We start from the raw sequence: 15,781 nt of genomic DNA, 5'->3' as shown, positions 1-15,781 counted from the left end.
TTCATTCATGTTAACAGTACATGTATCCTTTGATACGTTGAAATTAAAAAAGAATAAATAATGAATGTACATTGCAAAAGTGCTTAGAATAGCACCCTCGTTAATTTTACATTCACTTACTTACTTTAAATGTGTATATTTTTTGTTTTTTTTTCATAAATTCATTCAGTTGGGATTATGTAGAAAAGGTGAATAAACACTATACTGCCAAAAATAGATTTAATTAAACATTTATTTTTTGACACAGACAAACCTGATTTCACAATAAAAAGGAAAGCACGATAGTCTGCCTGTGCTGCAGGGACCAGTTCCCCACCCTTTGCCTTAGGCTCATGTAGTCATTCAACCCCTCCCTCTCCGTGGTTCTTTGTGAAGTGAAGGATTCTGGGATTTGAAGTATCTCTGCTTTCCAGAGAATCTGCACATGAAACAGAAAAAGCTGAGAGGCTTCAGCTCCCAGAATCCATCCCTTTACAATGGAACAAGGTGAAGGAGGGGTTGCATTACACTGTGAGCTAACGGTTAGGGGGGTTGCGAAATTAACATGGGTTCCTTTCAGCCTATGTAATTTGGTAAGTCTGTGTAAAAAAAAAATCTATATTTATTTGTGGCAATTCAGATGATGGTGTTTTATACCTAGCCCCAACTGAATGAGTTCATATGAAATGGGGAATAGTTTCCCTTTAATTCATTTTACAGATTTTAGGTGACAAGCTTTTTTTTTGATGAAATAAATTTGGGTTTTTCCAGAAAAGGGATAAGTTTTTCCTTAAAATAGAGTACCATGCCCAAAAGCATTGTTTTGCCACCTACATGGATTTATACCATATTAGTGATCATAAAATAGGGTACAGTCTTATTTTTCCAGAGAAAAAAGCAAATTAGTCATATGGAAACATAGTTTGTTTAAATAGGACACAATGGGTAATGTATTTACCATATTTAAAAGCTTTAGCCAGGGAAAAAAATACAAGGTTCCTCCAGGGAATGGATGAATTCTAGTTTTAGGGCCACACGCCGGTGGCTTGTAAGACATCACTGGGTGTTATTTATAAACAGTTGACAGATTTGCCTGGGCAGTAACCCATGGCAACCAATGAGATGATTGATTTCAGTGTTCTCAACCTGCAACTGGCTGAAAAAAGCTAATCACCGATTGGTTGCTATGGGTTACTGCCCAGGTGCAAGTTTGCCCAATGTTTATAAATGAGCCGCACTATCTATTTAAAGGAACAGTTCAGTGTAAAAATAGTAAATATTTAAATAGATAGGCTGTGCAAAATAAAAAATGTTTCTAATATAGTTAGGCAAAAATGTAATGTATAAAGGCTGGAGTGACTGGATGTGTAACATAATAGCCAGAACACTACTTCCTGCTTTTCAGCTCTCTAACTCTAAGTTAGTCAGTGACTATAAGGGGGGGGTCACATGGGACATAACTGTTCAGTGAGTTTGCAATTGATCCTCAGCATTCAGCTCAGATTCAAAAGCAACAGATATGACCCATGTGGCCTTCCCTCAAGTCACTGATTGGTTACTGCCTGGTAACCAATCAGTAGAAACCAAGAGAGCTGAAAAGCAGGAAGCCCTGTTGTTTAAGCAAAGCCATGAGTGGCATCTTGCCACATGGAGTTTATTTCAAGGCAAAAATGCTCGATATACATTTCCAGGCCAAAATCTACACCATGTGACAAGTGAGGGATGGATGATATTCGTTTCATTGGTAGTGATGAGCGAATTTATTCGCCAGGCGCGAATTTGCGGCGAATTCCCGCGATTCGCTGCTGGTGAAAATTCGCCAGCATCAAAAAACGGATGCAGGCATCAAAAACTAGACATTTGCTGTTTCGCGAGACATTCGAGAATTTTTTGTCGAATCAAAATGCCCCAAATTCGCCCATCACTAGTCATTGCTAAAAAAAAAAAAGAACCAAAAATAAAGCTATTCTTAGTGGTAGTGGTGTTTTTTCCACTGAAACACCATAGAGCTCATTTAAGAGTTAAAATGAACGCAGTGTGTAAACTGCAATGTCTCCATGTTTTTTACCCACAATGCAGCAATTTCCCTCATAATTCCAGGGTAATAGTGGTCATGAGGTGGTGAAGTGACCAAAGCACTTTGACGTGAATTTGAAAAATATTTGGTATTCAGATTTTGTCACTTCCAGCAATTGGTGTCAAAATGATGTCTTTGCCTAACAGTCTATTCCACTGCATCAATAGAAAACACAAAACATACTGCCCAATCAAATGAAAACTATACCCCCATAATGAATACTTAAGCAACAGATTTTTTTTTATTTTAAGTGACATATTAAAGAATCTTACGAAACTGGAATATATACAGTATTTAAGTAAATATTGCCCTTTTACATCTCTTGCCTTGAACCCCCATTTCGTGACTCTATCTGTGCTGCCTCAGAGATCACCTGACCAGAAATACTACAACACTAACTGTAACAGGAAGAAGTGTGGAAGCAAAAGACACAACTCTGTCTGTTAATTGACTCATGTGACCTAACATGTGGTTTGTTTATGTGCACCGTGAATCGTACAATCCCAGGGGGCGACCCTTATTTTATAAATGGTAATTTTCTATTTATGATTACCCGATGATACTACTAAAAAAGTATATTATTATGAAAGTGGTTTATTTACATGAAGCAGGGTTTTCCATATGAGCTGTTTTATGCAATATCTTTTTTATAGAGACCTACATTGTTTGGGGGGTATAGATTTCCTTTAATTCCATCCAGGATGTGACATCCTTGCAGCAGGATCTTTAAAAACTGACAGTCTGGGTGGCAAATGAGATTCAATGTTAATAAATGTAAAGTCATGCACCTGGGATTTAAGAATATCCTTATACCCTTAATGGGACTGCACTAGGCAAATCCATTATGGAAAAGGACCTTGGAGTCCTTGTAGATGATAAACTTGTCTGTAGCAAGCAATGCCAGTCAGCAGCATCAAGGGCAAATAAGGTCTTGAGCTGTATTAAAAGGGACATAGAGTCACGGGAGGAGGGGGTCATTCTTCCACTGTATAGAGCACTGGTAAGGCCCCATCTAGAATATGCCGTACAGTTTTGGTCTCCATCACTCAAACAGGACATTATTGTATTAGAGATGGTACAGAGAAGGGCAACTAAGCTGGTGAAAGGTATTGAAAATCTTAGCTATGAGGAAAGACTGGCCAAATTGGGGATGTTCACACTGGAGAAGAGGCACTTAAGGGGAGATATGATAACTATGTATAAATATATAAGGGGATAATGTAATAATCTCTCTAATGCTTTATTTACCAGTAGGTCTTTCCAGCTGACACAAGGTCACACATTCCAATTAGAAGAAAAGAGATTCCGCCTAAATATTCGGGAGGGGTTTGTTACAGTGAGAGCTGTGAAGATGTGGAATTCTCTCCCTGAATCAGTGGTACAGGCTGATACATTAGATCAGTGCTGTCCAATTTATATGGTACAGAGGGCCGGAATTTTTCTATTCTACATGGAGGAGGGCTGATAATGGAAGCCAGTGTTAGCCACGCCCTATTTTTAGACCACACCCACTTTAAACCACACCCATGTTACCGCAAGACCACGTCCACATTAATAGCACACCAAAAAACCAAATGGTTAGTGCTTAGTGATGGGCGAATTTATTCGCCATTCGCGAATTTGTGACGAATTTGCGTGATTTGCGCCAGCGAATAAATTTGCGAAACGTCCGCAAAAATTCACGGCAAAAACGGGCGCCGGCGTCAAAAACGAGACGCCGGCGCTGTTTCGCGAATTTTTCGCCATTACGCGCAAGATTTGCACAATTTTAGGGGAAACGAAACGGTGCAAATTCGCCCATCACTATTAGTATTCACTGCAGGGATCAGGGCTGGAACTAGGCAGGCAGAGTAGGCAGCTGTCTAGGATGCTATCATTTTGGGGCACACTTTTAATGGGGTTTTTTTTTTCAAGCGTTTTTTTAATCATTTGTTTCAGTAATCATGGTCACTTAGTCCGGTGGATCTAATTTATTTTTGGCTGCTGTTGGCACAGGTAAAGATTGGGGGCAATATGATGGCTGATGGAGGGCTGTATGATGGATGGCTGCTGGGCTTGCTGGTACAGGTACAGGGGGCAGTAATATAAATGAAAGTGTTGTACATTTTCTTGCTTTATTTAAAAACCATCTGATTGAACCTCTTGCCTGGGGTGCCAAACTACCTTGGCCTGGCACCAGCAGGGATGTCACTCATATGTGAAAAAAGTTAATTTATATTAAGACATACATATGCCTCCTCCTCCCCTGTGTATAATACAGTACCCCAGCATATGATTAAACACCTTAGGGGCCCCATACAACAATTTTCAAATGTTAACAAACCCCCAGAACAAATACCAGGCTTATGTTCCATAGGGATCATAGGTCAGGCAGAGTATGGCAAACACAGGGTGCAAAGAGCAGGCCAAGTATGACACACACAGGGAACATAGGGAAGAGAGAACAGAGCAGGAGACAGGAAAATCAGGAGCAGTCTAATATGTACTACATACAGTGACACAGTGCTGGTGCCCCATTAGCATTTTGAATAAATTGTGAATAGGTGAACAATGTGGGCAGTTTCAGTCTGGGTCTCAGGTGTGAACAGTAAAGGCTTTAGGAACAATAGAGGTGTCACAAGTGTGAACAATACAGGGGGATCACAGGTCTGAACAATACAGGGGGTTAGAGTCTGAATTTGATTAAACAATGCAGGGGCCAGTTAATCTCTGTAGTGATACCTTTTAAATCTCACAAATGGTAAACAGACACAGCAGGCAGAATTTGATATGGAGGGCCACATGTGGCCCGCGGGCCGCCAGTTGGACAGCCCTGCATTAGATATCTTTAAGAAGGGGTTGGATGGTGTTTAGCAAGTGAGGGAATACAGGGTTGTGAGAGATAGCTCATAGTACAAGTTGATCCAGGGACTGGTCCTATTGCCATCTTTGAGTCTGTATGGATTTTCCCTCCTCTCAGGCAAATTGTAGAGGCTTTTTGTCTTCCTCTGAATCAACTAGCAGTTAGGTTTTATACAGACTTAAAAGGTTTAACATGATGGATATGCGTCTTTTTTTCAACCTAATGTAACACCTATTTGGGCCACTCGGGATAATTCACCAGCTAGAACACTAGAGCATGGGTTACACACGACTTACACCCAGGGCAGGGCCTTCGCTAAGTGGAAGTGTTCCCTCTATGGTGTAGTGCAACTACATCCCCCCAGGCTACTGTGCACACAAAAACAACTTGGGCGCCAGGAGGTTCTTGCAGTAAAACAGAAACGGTTTATTTTGCCAAAAAGGGCAAATGACCACAGGTTTCAGTAGTCACGCAGGAGTTGAGGAAAACAGCATATTGAGAGTTCACACAGATCAAAGGCTCACACAGAGAGTACACAGGCAAATGCAGTACAACCTTTCCCTCCTGGAAGTTGTCAGGAAAGCAGCTTCTACCCTACAGTCCCTCTTCACTGAGGTCCCTGACTGGAGGCAACACACAGAGCCTCTGGGAAGCTACTCCCTTACTGCAAATCCTTGTTGGAGCTTCAGCTGCTCTTTCTCTCTATCCTCTCTGCCTTTCTCTCCTAGAGAGACTATGACAAGTCTGCCCTAGTATATCTGTTCCTCATTCACGGGGTTACCTGGTCCCCGACTTGGACACATGACTTCTTCTGGGCCTATTGCACTCAGTCCCCCTGAGCACATCCAGCTGGAATCACATCCAGAGGCAAAAGAGGAAGAGGCCACTCCCTACACACACTATATAGCAGTGTAGCAGGGAAGTGTCATTCTCTCCTGGCAGATCACTCTAAGAAAAAAGGTGGGGGCCTTAAAGCTGCAGGGCAGATTACCCAGTAGGGGTCCCTACACTAACTTACTATGTTACTTTGTCCGCACTGTGAAGGATACACAAGAGGACATGGATCACGAGATGTGAGAGCAACTATGCAGAGGTTGTTTTGTTGCTTTTCACACGAGCACCTTTTAACAAATGCCCAAGAGACTATGGCAAAGTTGTGCGACTGCACATAGTGGACATAAATTATACGTTGTGTGCCATAAACCCTGAGAAAGAAAGGAATGTATTCCCCTTCAGATGCAAATTGGAGCATGTTCCCCTGAATCAGCTACACGTTAGGTTGGAATCGTTTCAGCTAAAGTTTGAACATGTTGGACCTCAACTGAGTGTCTGCTGCTTCTGACAATATGAAGCGGTTTCATGCTAGAGAAACGGTGACCATATGACAATATTATAGACATCTAACTATGCAATGTAGAGTTTTGGTGGCCTCTTATAAAGGGGTTTCTTTTACAAAGGAAGATCTTTCAGGAAATAACTGTTATTAGTTGAGTGCTGCTTTCCCCTGAATTATGGACTCAACCAAGGAACCCACAACTGTTTGGTTTAAAAGCCATCTGAAAATACCTTTCACCACAATAAAGATTATAACTAAAAGCTTCACTAAACGGGTTGCATCAACAGCAGGAGCACAAACTCAACCCACTAATGGATGGACCTGCCCAGCAGAAAGCCAAGCAAGTTTAAATTGTTATGTGCGTAATGTGACATCCCACTGATTACCAAGTCATGTGTAATGCTATTCCCACTCCACACTGTACAATATGTATCCCTAGTGTGTCATACAAGTTGCTTATTATTCTAGTGACTAATGGTATTTTCTTTCCTCATGCCTTTCTGCTTTTTCCTTGCACTCTGCATCTTGGTTCTAATATTTTAATGCTTCATGTTATAACACATAGCAATATTAATAATTCATTTTTTAAGTATAGATAAACCTCTTCACAGGCATTAAAGGACAATATCACAAGAAAAAAAAAAGACAGTCAGGGGCAGATGTATCAAGGGTCGAATTTCGAGGGGTTAAATCCCTCGAAATTCGACTGGGGAATAGAATCGAATAGGGAATTCGGGCTGGCGAATAGTCGAATGGGCGAATAGTCGCACGATCGAATATTCGATCGAAGGATTTTCATTTGATCGAATGATCGATCGAATGCCTTTTTACGCGCTGGCGAATAGTCGAATGGGCGAATATTCGCCCGGCGAATAGTCGCACGATCGAATATTCGATCAAAGGATTTTCATCCGGTCGAATGATCGATCTAATGCGTTTTTATTCGATCAGAAACTTAGAAAAGAAACCTATGGGACTTTCCCATAGGCTTTTAAAGCAATTCTGTAGGTTTAATCTGGCGAAGTAGGCAGTCGAATGATTTTTAAAAGAGACAGTACTTCGACTATCGAATGGGCGAATAGTCACAGCGTTTTTCCGCTCGATCTATGCGAATCATTCTACTCAGGCGAATTTACGCCAATTCGATAGTCGAGGATCACAAAAAACTACTAGCAATTCGAGCTATTTTCCCTCTATTCATTCACCCGAGCTTGGTGAATGTGCCCCTTAATCTTTAGTTGTTAGTTATTAATGCCAAAAACGAGTTACTTTCTCTACCAACAATAAGAGAAAATGTGTAAGATAGCATAGATTTAGAAACAATGTTTTACTTCTGAAATAGTGAAAAAAAATCACTTTTTCTGCATGTATTGAGGCTGCTACAAATGGTCCCACTCTGTATTACTTAGCAGCATGCCAGGGGTGAACAGAAGGTGTTGCTCTGGTGTATTCAGAACTTCTGGGGTAGTAAGAAGTAGCTACACTTACAAATTACTTTTTAACTGATGTATAGTAGAAAAGGTGCTTAACATTAGATTTTCTTTCATTTTGGGAGGAGTTCCCCTATAACTACACCTGGGGCTCTAAAGTACATGTGCAGTACATTTTCATAACTTGAGCTTCTATTATTGGCAGTAGCGATGGGCAAATTTATTTGGTAGGTGCAAATTTTTGGTGAATTTTTTGCAAATGCCGGCGCCAGTGACAATTAAATGAACGGCCATTGATATTAATGACCGTCAAATTGTTGCCGGCGTCGGAATTGTCACCGGCTTCGGTTTTGATGCCCCGCGAATTGATGCCTTGTTTCGCTAATTTTTCGCCATTTCGCACAAAATATATGGGCACGATATGTCAAAATGACCAGAAAACTGGGATTCAGCAGAAAAAGCCTTATATGTCCCTAAGCTCATACAAGCCATGTAATGCATTCCTGCTGAATTGCTCATTAACTTGAAGCAATACAGCTTTGCGACTTTCCCTTTTAGGGGTAAATTTATCAAAGAGTGAAGTTCCGCCACTAGAGTGAAATTCCGCAGCTCTCCATTCATTTCTATGGTATTTTGAAAGGCGTATTTATCAATGGGTGAAAGTGAAATTTCACCCTTTGATAAATATGTCTTTAAAAACCCCATAGAAATGAATGGGAAGTGGCGGAATTTCACTCTAGTGGCGGAACTTCACTATTAACTTCACTCTTTGATAAATATACCCCTTAGCCTTCGAACACTGGCAATTAGTGACGGGCGAATTTGTCCCATTTCAATTTGCTGAAAAATGTGCAAATTTATTGCAAAATGGCGAAAAATTTGCGAAACAAGACATCAATTCGCGGGGCGTCAAAACCGAAGCCGGCGACAATTCCGAAGCCGGCAACAATTTGACGGTCATTAATATCAATGGCCGTTCATTTAATTGTCACTGGCGTCGGCGTTTGCAAAAAATTCACCAAAAATTTGCGCCTACCAAATAAATTTGCCCATCGCTACTGCCAATAATAGAAGCTCAAGTTATGAAAGTGTACTGCACATGTAGTTATGGGGGAACTCCTCCCAAAATGAAAGAAAATCTAAGGGTTTTTCTGCGGAATCCCAGTTTTCTGGTCATTTTGACATATCTTGCCCATATAGCTGACAATTCTTTAAATCTCTCTCTGCAAGTTACAACCACTCCTGTGTTTGATATGAAAGAATTGCTGTTTCCCATTACTAAACTAAGTCACTGATGATCATGATTATGGGTAACAGTTAGGGGGTTATTTATTAAGGTTTAAGTTGTATTTTCCATGAGACTTCGAGCTTTCAAGGTTTTTTTTTAGGTCAAAACATTTTCGGGTTATAAATAAAACTCAAATTTTTGGATATTTACTATACCTCAATCCTAAAAATAGCTTGAATCCCAAAAAACACCATCTAAAACCCGTCGAGGTCATGTAGAAGTCAATGTCAGAGGTTCCTTGAACTATTTGAAGATGTTAATAGTAGGGATGCACCGAATCCAGGATTCGGTTCGGGATTCGGCCAGGATTCGGCCTTTTTCAGCAGGATTCGGATTCGGCCGAATCCTTCTGTCCGGCCGAACCGAATCCTAATTTGCATATGCAAATTAGGGGCGGGGAGGGAAATTGCGTGACTTTTTGTCAGAAAACAAGGAAGTAAAAAATGTTTTCCCCTTCCCACCCCTAATTGCATATGCAAATTAGGGTTCGGATTCCGTATTCGGCCGAATCCTTTGTGAAGGATTCGGGGGTTCGGCCGAATCCAAAAAAGTGGATTCGGTGCATCCCTAGTTAATAGCCTTCATGATGTTCAAGTTTTTTGGAAGGGTTTTTCCCAAAAACTCAACGCTGAGAGGAAGAAGCCATATTAAGCAACAACATTAGGGACTTGTGCTCCTTCCACCATACCTCATCTTGTGATCCAAAAGGAAGCCTGGATGAAAATACAGGGGGAACATCTATATACAACAAGGGATACTGTTAATTAAAACTGCTGACACACAGGCTGCAATCGTAGCCTCTATCTTTATTCTTATAAGAGCTCTGGGTATACAGCAAGGATCATTCCCAATGCAGTTAATCAGTCTATCGTTGAGGTGATTCAATCACTCTTGAAAATGATTAATGTGCTTGATAGCAATGTTACCGGCGGCAGAAACATGAAAGTTCCTGCTAATGTGCCTGGCACTTCTCAATGTGCTGCTGTATGTTTAAAGCAGGTCAGATTTGTAAATATTACACAGTTAGGCTTCCACTTATCTCAGTCAGTGAAGGACCTAATGTGCCAGTATGAATATGTAGATTTACTTTTTCCATTGCCCTCTGATAAAGATTTTATTAAACAAAGTGCAAAAAAATGAGAATGAAACCAAAATGAAGGGACTGGCAGCAAGATTGTCTATGGCTAGTTCTAGGCCAGTATCTGCAACCTGGAGCAAAACTCAGGAATGGGGAGGAACAAGCCTAGTGCATGTTGGCCCTTTAATGATGATGCTTGTTCTATATGGCAGACACATTGTTAGTATAAACATGAGGACATCTGTATCGGCATTGCTAGTTTGGGGCCCTTATTAGGCTCCCTAGTGAAATCAATAAAGTGTTTACCAAAAAAATCATAAAATAAGCATGTTCACATAAATTAGACAATTATTAGCCCATGCACAGCTCTCCTTTATGCTCGGCTTTTCCTTCCACGTCCCGTCCAGATGTTAATAGTGCAACTACAACATTCTTAAGGAAGGAACAAGCCCAAGCGGCAATTTACTGCAAAGTGCATTTAAAGTGTCACTTGATAAAGGGTTCGACACCTGAAACATCTCGTGTGAATAAATGCACTTTGCAGTAAATTGCCTCTTGGGCTTGTTCCTTCCTTAAGAATCGCGTAGTTCTCATAAATTAATCACGTCTTAAAAAAAGGCTTTATAATCCCAGTGAACCAAATAAGTGCCAGAACACTTGAAATCTGGATATGTTAAACCTCATATAGTACATAGAGACCCATAGGGTTGAATGCCCTACTAGTATACTGTATCTCCCTCTGTTTTCTACAGGAAGTCCTGGTCCTTTTGCTTCGTTAATTGTTTCCCTATGGAAATCTTATACTTTGCATTCTTTTTAAGAGTTTTTGGAATCAGCATTATTAATGTCTGATACTGACTTAAACTCTGTAACATACAAACATAACCATTATTTTATGTCTGTAGGTCCTGAAATACATAGTAACAGTAAGCTAGGTTGATAAAGACACACATCCATCAAGTTCAACCTTTTAACTTTTTTTTATGTGCATAACTGCCAGTTGATCCAGAGGAAGGAAAAAAAAACCCCATCTGAAGCCTCTCTAATTTGCCTCCTTCCTGACTCCAAAATGGTAATGGGACCAGTCCCTGGATCAACTTGTACTATGAGCTATCTCCCATAACCCTGTATTCCCTCACTTGCTAAACACCATCCAACCCCTTCTTATACCTATCTAATGTATCAGCCTGTACAACTGATTCAGGGAGACAATTCCACATCTTCACAGCTCTCACTGTAACAAACCCCTTCCCAATATTTAGCCAGAACCTCTTTTCTTCTAATCGGAATGGGTGACCTTGTGCCTACTGGTAAATAAAGCATTAGAGAGATTATTATATGATCCCTTATATATTTATACATAGTTATTATAGATAAGCGCCTCTTCTCCAGCGTGAGCATCCCCAATTTGGTCAGTCTTTCCTCATAGCTAAGATTTTCCCTTTACCAGCTTAGTTGCCCTTCTCTGTACCCTTTCTAATACAATAATGTCCTGTTTGAGTGATGGAGACCAAAACTGTACGGCATATTCTAGATGGGGCCTTACCAGTGCTCTATACAGTGGAAGAATGACCCCCTCCTCCCGTGAATCTCTGCCCCTTTTAATACAGCTCAAGACCTTATTTGCCCTTGATGCTGCTGACTGGCATTGCTTGCTACAGCCAAGTTTATCATCTACAAGGACTCCAAGGTCCTTTTCCATAATGGATTTGCCTAGTGCAGTCCCATTAAGGGTATAAGGGGATATTTTTACATCCCAGGTGCATGACTTTACATTTATCAACATTGAATCTCATTTGCCACTTAGCTGCCCAGATTGCCAGTTTGTCAAGATCCTGTTGCAAGGAGGCCCCATCCTGGATGGAATTAATTGGGCTGGATAGTTTTGTGTCATCTGCAAACACTGATACATTACTTACAAATTATTAACACATGAGATTTTACTAAAGAACTTCTTGTTGACAAAAGATAAAACTGTTGGTCCAACAACAAGTATTTGGTTCCTAGTCATTTGGAAGCATTTCAGGAATGTAGATTCCCTAAAGAGCAATAGAGCAGGCCCAAGCCTTTGATATGAAATGGATGGACTAAAACATATACTCAGTATACTCAGAAAACCTTAGACCATGGCCCAAACTATTTTTCCTCTTCTCCTCACCCAACCTCTTTATTCACCTCTTCTCTTTTCTCTACATATTAAACTATAACCCTTCCATCTATTTACCTCTTTGTTCCCATACAGAAATAGGGAATGACCATGAAATAAGCCAAATGGTTAGAAACATGAGGGCCCACTGGCACCTGCCCCCCCCCCCCTTGGGAGTTTTCCTGTTATCTGGTGGGCCAGTCCAACACTTCATATATTGAAGGGGGCTGATTTAGCTCATATCTAACTAGAATCCAAAAGGATTCCCATCATTTTGACATTTTTCCTATGTATTAACGTTTTCCTTAATGTGAGGAATGTTTTGAAAACATTTTTACAGAGAAATCAAAGTTGATGGTTTACCAGAATGTGTGCATCTACTGAGTAATTAAACACCAGTCAGCTGAGTGGGGAGGTAATGCTTCTTCTGAATTCTTGTTCTTCTAGAAAAATCACATGGGTGGATTTAGACAATCAATTCTTCCCCACTCCAGAAGATAAGTTACATTTTAAAGACCTAGTTTTATGTTACCAGACAAAATATCAGGCAATGGTTTTTAGCAGAAAGCTCTATACTCTCACAACAGTACAGATCTGGTATTTAGGAACAGCTTAATGGACATGCTTCTCAAGCCTTCTTTCAGAATAGATGGAGCTTAAAGACCTACAAAAAATAGGTTCTCTTAGAAACCTCTCCTATATTAGTGTCTGAAGAGATTTGGAGAAAATGAATTTTTTTTACTGAAATGCTTAGGAAAAAAAAAATGCGCTAAAATAGTAATAACTAAGTAATTTATTAAAGGATGCGGCATTAATTGTGTAAAGAAGAACAGAAGAAGCCCCACTACAATAACAATAGTAGAGAAAAGAGTCAAGGTCTGAAAACTCCTGACAGCAAGCAACTAAGCCTTGGTTTCTTCACTGTATGAGGGAACTGGAATAATGTCTCTAAATACTGTAAGCATAAACCAAGTAGTCTTATTTCATAATGTGAAAATGAGCTAAAAGTTGCCAACCATGTAAAACAGATCAGAGTAAAAAGGAAGCAATTTTAAATTTAGGCCAGTTCATTAGAATATCATTGTGCGACCTGTTTAATTATAAGAGGTTAATTAATTGTCATCCACGTGCAGTACTTAAAGCCCTATTTTAGTTTATTAGAATGGTCCACATCTGTCAAGGTTCTGAAAAGTGTTTAGTAGCAAAGTATTAAGTCTACAAAGGCATTGCTATTGGGAATGGATCAGTCAGCATTCAAGTTTGGAGATAGGGTTCAGGTCACTATAAATCACGTCAGACTAGAATTAAACTCATTCCTCAAATGGGGATATTTTGTTCTGAGGATGTTTCTTGGTTCATTTTTTATTGTCAGATGGGTCATAAATACCAAGAAGGTGCCTTATAAAAGATATATATATATATATATATATATATATATATATATATATATATATATATATATATATACATATATATATATATATATATATATATACAGTATATATATGAAACAGTATTAGACCTCTCATCTTGGGTTTCCAAAAAGCTATAAAATGTATACAGTCATATGAAAACGTTTGGGAACCCCTCTCAGCCTGCATAATAATTTACTCCACTTTCAACAAAAAAGATAACAGTGGTATGTCTTTCATTTCCCAGTAACATCTGAGTACTGGGGTGTTTTCTGAACAAAGATTTTTAGTGAAGCAGTATTCAGTTGTATGATATTAAATCAGATGTGAAAAACTGGCTGTACAAAAATGTGGGTACCCTTGGAATTTTGCTAATTTGAATGCATATAACCAATCAATACTGATTACTGGCAACGCCAAATTGGTTGGATTAGCTCGTAAAGCCTTGAACTTCATAGGTAGGTGTGTCCAATCATGAGAAAAGGTATTTAAGGTGGCCAATTGCAAGTTGTGCTTCTGTTTGACTCTACTCTGAAGAGTGACAGATTGAGATCCTCAAAGCAACTCTCAAAAGATCTGAAAACAAAGATTGTACAGTATCATGGCTTAGGGGAAGGCTACAAAAAGCTATCTCAGAGGTTTAAACTGTCAACTGTAAGGAATGTAATCAGGAAATGGAAGGCCACAGACACAGTTGCTGAAAAACCCAGGTCTGGCAGGCCAAGGAAAATACAGGAGCGCCATTTGAGGAGGATTGAGAGAATGGTTACACACAACCCAAAGATCACCTCAAAAGACCTGCAAGAACATCTTGCTGCAGATGGTGTATCTGTACATTGTTCTACAATTCAGCAAAATTTGCACAAAGAACATCTGTATGGCAGGGCGATGAGAAAGAAGCCCTTTCTTTGTTCGCTTTTTGTATGCAAAAGCTCATTTAGACCAGCCACAACATAACAAAAAGTGCTTTGCATGGAGGAAGAAGAACACTGCATTCCAACAAAAACACCTGCTACCTACTGTCACATTTGATGCAGGTTCCATCATGCGGTGGGGCTGTGTGGCTAGTTCAGGGACTGGGGCCCTTATTAAAGTCGAGGGTCAGATGAATTCAACCCAATATCAACAAATTCTTCAGGATAATGTTCAAGCATCAGTCACAAAGTTGAAGTTACACAGGGGTTGGATATTCCAACAAGACAATGACCCTAAAGACACTTGGAAATCTACAAAGACATTTATGCAGAGGGAGAAGTAAAATATTCTGGAATGGCCGTCACAGTCCCCCGACTTGAATATCATGGAAAATCTATGGGATGATTTGAAGCAGACTGTCCATGCTCGGCAGCCATTAAATTTAACTGAACTGGAGAGATTTTGTATGGACGAATGGTTAAAAATACCCCCATCCAGAATCCAGACACTCATTGAAGGCTATAGGAGGCGTCTAGAGGCTGTTACATTTGAGGCTCAACTAAGTATTGATGTAATATCTCTGTTGGGGTGCCCAAATGTATGCACTATTCTAATTTTCTTATAATGCATATTTTCTGTTAATCCAATAAACTTTATGTCACTGCTGAAATACTACAGTTTCCATAAGGCATGTTATATATTAAAAGGAAGTTGCTACTTTGAAAGCTCAGTCAATGATAAACAAAACTCCAAAGAATTAAGAGTTCCCAAATTTTTTCATAGGACTGTATTGAACTTGAAATATGTGTTTTTCTAACCTAAATTACTATACAGCTGTATGATCTATTATCATAGTTAAGTTTATCATAGAAAGTTGTCGCGCGTGCAACAACTTTTCTCGCTCCAAATGCATTAAAGTCCACGGGAGTTTTTTCTTTAGGCAACTTTTTTGTCTCTGCGACTTTATTGTCCAAATACATTAAAGTCAATGGGCGTTTTTCTTATGGCGACTTTTTTTGTCCAAATGCATAACGAATGGGCTTTTTTTTTTCTTATGGCAACTTTTTTGTCTCTGCAACTTTTCTTTTGTTGCAGCAAATATTTGCTGCAGTTTCGTGAAAAATTTTGCAGATGGTGAAATGCAAAAAGTCATGCGATTTCCCTCCCCGCCTCAATTTGCATATGCAAATTACAATTCGGTTTTGGATCCGAATCCTGCTAAAAAAGGCTGAATCCCCAACCGAATCCTGGATTCGGGGCTTCCCTAGCTTAAAGTAG

This window comes from Xenopus laevis, chromosome 1L (genome assembly GCF_017654675.1).
Source record: "Xenopus laevis strain J_2021 chromosome 1L, Xenopus_laevis_v10.1, whole genome shotgun sequence".
Taxonomy (NCBI): Eukaryota; Metazoa; Chordata; class Amphibia; order Anura; family Pipidae; genus Xenopus; species Xenopus laevis.
The sequence above is the reverse complement of the archived record's forward strand: the minus strand, read 5'-3'. Positions refer to the sequence as shown.